Source organism: Oryzias melastigma, linkage group LG22 (genome assembly GCF_002922805.2).
Source record: "Oryzias melastigma strain HK-1 linkage group LG22, ASM292280v2, whole genome shotgun sequence".
Lineage (NCBI taxonomy): Eukaryota > Metazoa > Chordata > Actinopteri > Beloniformes > Adrianichthyidae > Oryzias > Oryzias melastigma.
This window is the reverse complement of record NC_050533.1, coordinates 20,558,013-20,567,357: the sequence shown is the minus strand read 5'-3', so window position 1 is coordinate 20,567,357 and position 9,345 is coordinate 20,558,013. Positions and strand designations below refer to the sequence as shown.

Here is a 9,345-nt window from a genome sequence, read left to right as displayed (position 1 = left end):
TGTTCAGGACAAAGGTGCCACAGAAAACATTTTCTTCTTCATCACCCGCTGGTCACTTTGAAGACACTCCACCACATGAAAAAGCTTTGGGAAAAACACCCAGGAAAAGAGTTTTTAAGCTAAAAAAAAGTGTATTTTTTAAAGCGCTGGAAGGATGAGGACTGAGGAAGAGGAGGACAAACCCCCTCTGTCTCATCCACTCGAAGGTTTAACCCTTTCCTTTCTGCCAGACTGAAAACAGACAGAAACTTTGTTCGACCTGCCAGCCTCGTGTGTCGGCTCCTCCACAGGAACCCTTTGATTCGGGGGGGCACAGCGTGTACAAAACTATTTTTCCAGAATATCTTCAAACCAGACGCTGGATCAGACATTTATACTTAAAAAAAGAAAAAAAAAAGAAATACTGGGAAAAATGTGTTTGTTGATGTTTGCTTGCCTGCTCGTTTATTTATTCATCTGTTTATTTATTATTTGGAAGTGGCACTATAAATTATTAAAGAATATGCCTCTTCTAATACAAATCAACTTGCATTTCATCCACTGGTTTAAGTTTTCAGTTCTTTTTTTCTGTCTTCAAACAGAGAGACAGGCAGAACCGCTGTGACTCGGGTCGCAGGTGATCGGTTCTGGTCCTAAAAGTCAAAGCAGACAGATGAAGTGAGCTGGAGGTGTGAGTGGAGGACGGGACACAAAGTCCTCTGCAGCTTCAGGGAGTTCAGTGGATGAAAGTCATGAGTGTTTGCTGTTCTGTTAGAGGCTTTGAAAAAGTGACAGCTGGACTCAGTTCTCCGTCTCTCCATGGCCGTACATCAGAGGTGGGCAAACTGCACCCCGGGGGTCACATGCGGCCCATGAAACTACCCTATTTTTTGGAGAATAAGTCATGTTTATTTTTGCTCTTTAAATTTACTTAAAAAAAAGAATTTTGACTCATATATTTGTTATTTTCCCACCAAAAACGATTGTCCTGTAGCGGTTAGTTTCCACTAACAACCACTAGAGGGCAAGAATCTGATTGTTCTCCTGAACTGTTTTTTGATATTTTTCTTGCATTGAGACATTATTATTCTAGTTTGTATTTTTTCCTCCTCTGACTTATTTACACCAAGTCATCAAACTGGGTTACAGACACAGAAGTACCGCTGAAAGCGCCGTCATTCAGACGCAGCTCCTGCTGTAAAAAAATAAAAAAGACAGAATGAATTCATGAACCTAGAAATGTAGACATGATTTATTTTGTCTAACTTTTCAAAATAAATAATTGTGTTATAAATAAATAAAACATATAGTGAACGCTTCCATGAAGCGATGAGGCTAAAAACTTTCCGATAGCTCCTCCCACAATGAACTTTTGTAATTGTCTTGCAAATGTGCGACTTAAATAAATGATTTTATTTTCTTCTTTATTAAGCCATTTTTTTGTTGTTACTTATACTCCAGAAAATATGGTATTTATTCTGGCCCGCAAAGCTGCAAAAAATGATATCGATTGTCTTTATTAATGTTTTATATCCCGGCATTGCCATACAAATACATTGACTTTTGTTTATGTCGGGGGTCTGCAACCAGGTTTCTTCCTACTCAAAATCCAGTAGTTAAGTCCTATTTTACTATTTTAGGAAAATTATAAATAGCTTTGCATTCATAACATTGTTATTTTTATAGTAAATATGAATCGAATTTGTTTTTTGCCATGAATAAAAACAGAAATCTAAAGAGAAAATAGCATTTTTACAAAATTTGAAATGTTTTTTTTTCTGACTGAAGTTTTTATGACTACCTTTCAAAATAAAAGACTTCCTGTGCCAAACAGGATCATTCTAGTCCAACAAAGAGAAAAATGATATTTTCGTTTGTTATACCTGGTGAGCTGTCATCCATTTTTCTAACCTGAACATAAACATAGATTTATTGGTTTATGATACAGTTGAAAAAGTATTTAAAGAATATATAAATATAAATATTGCATAAGACAACTTTTTTGACCAAAGTTTATCTTACTATTTGGTATATGTGCATGCCAGCAAGGATGTAAAAACCTTTACACCTCAACTATAAATTTGTAAACTTAACTTATCTCAATCAAATTATTATTTGCTCTAATTCTATTTTTCTTCAGCAGAGGAGTCACTCTGAACCTCAGGTTGCAGATCCCTGCTTTAAGTGCAGAAAGTTATTTTGCATTCATGTGATTTGTTGTTTTTCTGATGTTCATGTGTGATTTCTGAGTCAATCATGAATGCAGCATTTCCGTAAGTTTGTGTTTTCCTCTGAGGGAGGTGCAATTGGCACTAAAAGGAGAACAAAACTCCAAATTGTTCTGTTTCAATCAAAATGAAAGCATGTTTTGTCCAGATTTCTCTTTTTTTACCATCTCCCTTTGGTCCTGGCCTTCTGTCAAATTCCAAAACCCTTTCTGACCCACGAGTCCAAACGTTTGCCCACCCCTGCTGTGGATGAATTTTATTTGATCTTTTTTTTTGTCTGGAAATTGTGGATGTTTGCAGGATCGATTTTTAAAAACACTCCTCCAAATTTGCATATTTTATCTTTTCTATTCCAGGATGGATGTTGTGGACTTCCAGTGTGAAACCCTTGGGGGAAAAAAAGGAAAAACAAAAAAAAAAAAATGCTCCCATCTGTGAAAGAAACCAGTCTGACTCAAGCACATTGTTCTCACTAGTCTGCGTCCGACGTCTGCTTCCCCGTCCTCACGATGGAGGAGATTTTCCGTTGCTCTTGCTTGACAGTGTCTGTCGCCCATCAGAGGTGAGCCGCGTCACGAGGCTCAGAGATCAGGGCTGAAGGCTTTCCTGTAAGCAATCAAACGAGCAGCATTCAAGAATCGGTTTTGCTTTGTCTTCAGTGCCTGTGGTAAACCGCGTTCCTCCGACTGCACCTGTAAATGTTGTAATTATAAAGTATTGTACTATGGCTCTGGTAAAAGCTGTACATTGCCCTTCATAACACATTCACCAAAATTAAATAAATTACTTTATAATTCATGGAGTCACATTTCTTTCAGTAAAATGACTTTTTTTTCTTTTTCTTTTTGCACAGTCTGAAGTGTAAATCACTCAAAAATATATCAAATATCACCATAACTATGAAAAAAACTAACTATTCTTATTATGTAACTGGAATGTTGTTTTCATTTCTAAAATATAAAGTTCTTTTATATAGGATTTCGGAAAACTAAAGTAATTTCCAGAAATTAAAATGAAATTTTAAAAGAATTAAACAAAATAAGCCCCCAGAAAAGGTGACTGGATGATGCCTGTTCCTGTTTCTTTTTGTTCTGATTTCTGCATATTACTTTTGTTTAATTTGAATTCTTTTTCAGGTTTTTTATTACTTTAAAGTTTCTGTTTTTGCTTTGATTTTTAATTCTCTATTAGTTTTTCTATTTTTATTTGTTATTTTGTTTTTTCAAATGCCATTGTTAATCTGTTTTTGCATCAGTGATTTGTAGATGTGATTTGAACTTCCAGGCCACCGTACGTACTCCTTATTCTGTGATCATTTCAAAAAGAAGAAATATTAGGAACTCAAGTTAGATTATAGATAAACAAACACCAGATCCTGGACCAGGGCGGTTCTAACCTTTAACAAAGATTTGTGATAAATAATTTGCAAATAAACTATTTCATGATTTGTATTTTTTAGATGAGCTTGTGAGATAATTTAGCCAATCACACTGTAAAAAGTGAAACATTGAATCAACTAACAAAAACAAAAATAAATTACAAAATTAAAATTACATTTTTGAGTTGAATAAACTATCAGCTCAATATTTTAATTTGATGAAAACTAAAACTTTCAAATGGAACAACTTCCACTTATTTTCAGCACACAATCAAGAAATTGTACGAACAGTTCTTAGAAAGTGTCGCGAATTTCTAGATTAAAAAGTTGATTGTGATTGGCTGAGGGGAAGGCCAGCTGTTTAGCTTTACTTTACTAGAATTTACTAGAATTCGCCACAAAACTTCTCAGGCGGGCGACCCGCTCAGACGTGACCTGACTCAGCGATCTCGTCCTAAACCCAATAATCACCTTTGAGAGCGAGCTGCAGTCGGCATCGTAAGGTGTTCTCTAATTTATGGTTCACTTTTGATCACCACAGCTCCCTGATTAGACCATTCATCACAACATCAGGCTTCTGCTGAAAGTGTTTCTCTTTTCAGGTAAGAACAGACACTCGTTCAGTGAGTCAGTATTCAAGCAAACACTGGTCATAGTGCAAGTGACTGCATCCAACATGAGATCTCTTTGGTTATGGGATCACACTGAAGCCTCCTCATCTGCTCTACAAACACCCCTCCACTCCAATGCTTCACTCTGACTTGGAAGCTAAAATTACCTCCTAAAGAGCCTCTTTGTGTTTTTTCAACATGTGATTCCACTTGATCATTCTCTGAATTTAGTGCTCTTTTCTAAAAAAAACCTAAAAAATAAAAATACACCACAAAATCCTGAAGGCCGCCTTTTCTTGCAGTATATTTTCAATTAATGATGCTTAATCAATTGGACTAAACCAAAACCAATAAAAAGGGGAGGATTGTTGAGCTGTCTCAGGGTTGAAAAAACCTGAAGGATGTGATCAGATGGTGCCATTTTATAAACAATTACTTTATGGAATAATAAAAAATAAAAGATTACAGTTCATGACTTTTTTTGTTTTATATCAAATAAAATAGTAGTTCATTTGCTCATTTGGCTGACCTCAAGAAATGCTTCTAAAAATAATGTTTAAAATATATTTTGTGTGCAATAATAGTCCGTATTTGTTTTTTGTTTTTTTGCTTTAAAATGAGTTTTGGAGTTTAATTTGAAAATCTAAATTTCAGAGAATTATCGCTGATGGATGTGAGCTGCTTTTCTGAGTCTCAGAGTTTATTTAATTCACATAAAAGTAACTGACAAGTAAAAAAGTGAAACTAATTAACAGCTACCAGACCGTGCTCCACCTGATGGAATCTTATTTTCTGTCATTTTCAATCTAACTCACACTCTGTCTCTATCAGGATAACCTCAAAATCTAAAACACAAAGAGATAATTTGATTCTTGTTGTCACATTTCTGTGCGCAGCGTGACAGTGTTCAGAAAAGCAGAGAAATAAAAAGAAGAAAATGTGGTTTTTGATCCTCCGGCCTCACAAATGCAGAAGCAAAGAGAGCCTCGACTCCCAATGAAATCTGAAAACGAGGGCACAGAAGAATAAAAAATGTCCCTGTGAGCATCCAGGAGAAAAATCCAACCCTCTTATAAAGACGCCAGACATTCAGTCTGACCTCGCTTCTGAGAAGATGAAATTAAAAAAAAAAAAAAAAAAGGCCATTTTAGCGGCACCAGAACCTTCACCAGCATCCCGGAGACCTTCTATGAAGGTTCACAGCAGAGCGGACTTTTCAAAATAAGGTCACCAACTCTGTCCAGGCTGTTCTGTCAACAACGCACTACAGAGCCATTACTGTAAATGAAGACGCCGCACTCTGTGTTTCTATAACCGCCGCAGGTCACATGTCTGCAGCCGGCTGGAGGGAGCATGAATATTTGAGGATGTTATTGCATTTTGCTTTTAATGCATTATGTATCCATCCAGCTGAATTCTATGGAGTCAGACAGTTAGGACACAGGTAGCAGAACTGAAGCAGAAAACATGGATAACAAGCAGGAGGAAACTTTCACTGTGCTGCGTCCAGATCTTTAAAGCTACGTTCACATCGCCCTCGGCAACGCACGTGCAAGCGGACACTTTAGACGTCTATGTCAACAGGCGTTCAAAACTCTTATGTACAGCTACACATTTTTAAGACTGGTTTTGGTTTCTGTGTACAAAGTTAAACCAATTGAACTTTGGAGGATTTATAATACTGTTTTAAAATGTATTTTAATACTCTAAAACAGCCTAAAAAACAAACCAAAAAAAACTAAATTAGCTAAAACAGCTGGAAAATTAACTAATCTTAAAAACAGCCTAAAAAAATAAATAAATCCTGAATTAGACAAAACAGTTAGCATTAAATATTAGCTAAACTCCAAAACAGCCTAAAAAACAAAACCAAAAAAATCCTAAATTAGCCAAAACAGCTGGAAAATTAGCTAAACAGCCTAAAAAATGTAAAAAAAAATTCCTAAATTAGCCAAAACAGTCAGCATTAAATATTAGCTAAACTCCAAAGTAGCCTAAAAAAAGTAAAAATAGTCCAAAAAGCTAGCATAATGCCAATTTTAAAAACCGTAACTAATTAATATAATTCTGAATAATAAAAAGACAGGAATATTATTCCTGAATAAATCAACTTAAGCCTTAAATAACTTTCAATATTTTATTTCTCCATAAAAACATCTTTTGTCAAAATTATACAAGTTAGAAATAAGCACAAGATAACATTGAGTATTAATAACAATAAAATAAAATGATCTGGAGGGCCGGATTCGGCCCACGGGCCATGACTTTGACATGTGCTTATTACAATACAGTATATTAAAACTCAAAAATAGCATTTGTGTAAATATTAGGAGTAAATGTGTTATTTTAATAAATATAGAATGCAGTGATGCAAAAAAACAAAAGTTTACTTTTTATGTATTATTTTTTGGGAAATATAATGGTGAAATTGATGTCTTATTCTAAAGGAAGCCCATTTAAATACTCTTTATGCCGCATTAAGCAGATGATGCAACTGATAAAACTTTCATCATATATACTGTGTGAACCAGCTCATTTCGGTAAGACAGTCATGTAATAAACAGGATTATGTGCGGTGAGCCGGTCATTACCGCGCATAAGCCCTGGTGAGGTGAATGGAGATTTGACGGGATTATCCCCGAACTGTTGTGTGCAAAGGCAGAGGCTGCTGCAGCTGCCAGCGTGTATTTGGATAAAGATAGCAAACGGCGCTGCTCAGGTGCCAGCTGCTCCAGCTGTGCTCAGCGTCGTGCACAAAGCAGACTAATCTTTCCACATGGTCTTACTGGGATCATTTGTCTCCCATCAGGGATCAGTTTTGCAGACTCTCATCTCTTCCTGATCAACACTTTGAGAGGCCCGCCCATCTTTAATTTTTTTTTTTTTTTTTTATTTGCTTCAAAGTGGTGAAAATTGAAAACTTGAGGATCTGCGCCGCAGAGATACACCCTAATTGGTGACATATGCTCAGTTTTAAATTATTCATACCTGTGACATATTTTGATTTATAGTTCATATCAGTTTCTCCAGATGGCCGAAGCTTCATGCCGACAAGAGCAGCATCTTTTAAAACCACATTAAAGGTTTTGGAGCTCGCTGCTAAACTATTTTCACCCCAACCCAAAGTCGAAGTGCATTAAGTCTAAAGAAAGTCTTCATTACGTCCCCCAGCAGTTCCGTCTCTACTCCAACTTGCAAAAATTAAAAAAAGATCAGCTCAAGTTTGTGTTTTCTATCATTTATTTAGGTCATTTCATCTACCATCAAATGCTATCAAAAGACTTCCCAGACTTTGTAGAAGTTTTTAGCTTTCATCCCATCTATAATGCCCTTCGTTTCCGCCGTGAAGAGAAATATCTTCAATCGGCTGCAGCTTGTTCAAACTCGCCTTTTAACAGAAAGACGGAGAACGTTACTGCAGTTTGGAAACTTTTGCACCGACTCCCAGTCAGTTTTAGGATCCAGTTTAAAGTCCTCCTCCGATGTAAATCCTGTTTTTTGAGTTTTTAACATGTATATGTGGCATTTTTCTTATGAAAGAGAACAAATGTTTTTTGCACTCCCAAGTATTTCTCCTTTTAAATCTTTTAAATGTTAGCTTTGATTATTTCCCCAAGAACTCTGAGAAACCAATGATTGAATGTATTGATCACAGCAACGTCAATAAACATTGGAGAATTAGCTAAAAGAGTCTTTGGTGAACTGGAAGGAGAAAGAATCAGGATTTTGGAGGAAGTTCTGTCTATGAAGATCGTCACTTCTTCATCCGAGCTGACATCCGGATCAGAACCAAACGGCTGGACATTACTGATATTGATGGACATTTTTATGCAGCAGTGGTGAAGATTTATGCTAGCGAGACACAGAGCTATCATAATCAGACAGGGAGGGATCAGGGGTGGAGCTACTCAGCTCCAAAAGCCACGCCCCCTCAGAGGAGATTTTAGAAACAGAGGCTTCAGATCAACATCAAAAATGGCTTTTAAGACATTTAGGTTGTGGGATTTTGGTTAAAAACCTCATAATCATAGTTAAAACACTACTGTGAATGTTTTGTTTATTTTTTAATTAAAAAAGATGTCATAGGGAGACTTTAAGAATCTTTTCATGGACCTTTAATTCTATCAGAATTACTTTTAGCTTATGACCTTCCTCAAACCCTCAGGTCAGAACAAAAACCCACATTCCAGCGCTGTGGGCCGGTGGAGCGGCCTTCCTGAGGATGTGAGGGCTTCATCCACTGTGGAAGGTTTCCAGAAAAAACTCAAAACTTTCCTGACATTTTCTCATTCCCTCATGCTTTCATTTGATTTTATTGACTTTTTTTGATTAGTGTGCTTTTATCATTTTTTTTTCTATTTTTACCATCTAAAGCACTTTAAGGTGTTCTGTTGAGTGTCTCAGTTCATTGCAGGAATGGGTTCGTAGTGGGTCCTTAGGAAAGACGCTTGGATCCAACTATAATGTAAAAAGTGAAACGTTGAATCAGTTAACAAAAGCTTTGTAATTTGCTACATTTAAAATAGTAATTTTTGTCAAATAAAAATATTGAGTTGAGTAAACCACCAAATTAGTATTTTAATTTGATGAAAACTAATGATACAAAATTAGAAATTTCTGCAGAAATGCTGAAAAATTGACAACTTTGAGGCTCTCTTTGGCAGGAAAAGTGTTTTATTAATGAAGTTTAATAAGGGATTTTTTTATACTTGACTTTATAGTTAGTTACCTAAAAAATGCTCAGCAAAATGAACCCAAAATTGCTAACTAAATCACAGCATGAATGCCTCTGACATCTGGATTAACCCTCAACGATGACGCTAAAACACAAAATCAAAGTGATTCCAGTAGATTTTGAAAGAGAAAAGCGGCGCTCACGCCGCTTTTCTCTTTCAAAATCTACTGGAATCACTTTGATCGTGTTAACGGTTGAAAAGTCACAGCAAATCAAAGAACATAAACACTGGAGATCCAAGATTAAAGGATTAAGAATGTTTTACAGTGAAGTTTAATATTCTTACTTTGGAAGAACATTTGATAATTATCTTAACTTCATCAAGATTGACAGCTACTAGGAACTGATCTTTGTTCACCTTGTTCCTCCTCCAGTTCTATGCAGACGACTGTTTACATTTTTTTTTTTTTTTTT

General features: G+C 35.9%; 1 protein-coding gene across 2 annotated transcripts in view; it reads left to right on the top strand.

The window, feature by feature from the left end:
- Positions 1–4,446, top strand: part of alk (ALK receptor tyrosine kinase) — a gene marked incomplete in the record, with an annotated part of 583,514 nt that extends 579,068 nt beyond the window's left edge. For both annotated transcript variants that reach the window (XM_024267526.2, XM_024267517.2), the window contains 1 exon segment: positions 1–4,446.
- Positions 4,447–9,345: the final 4,899 nt, after the last annotated feature.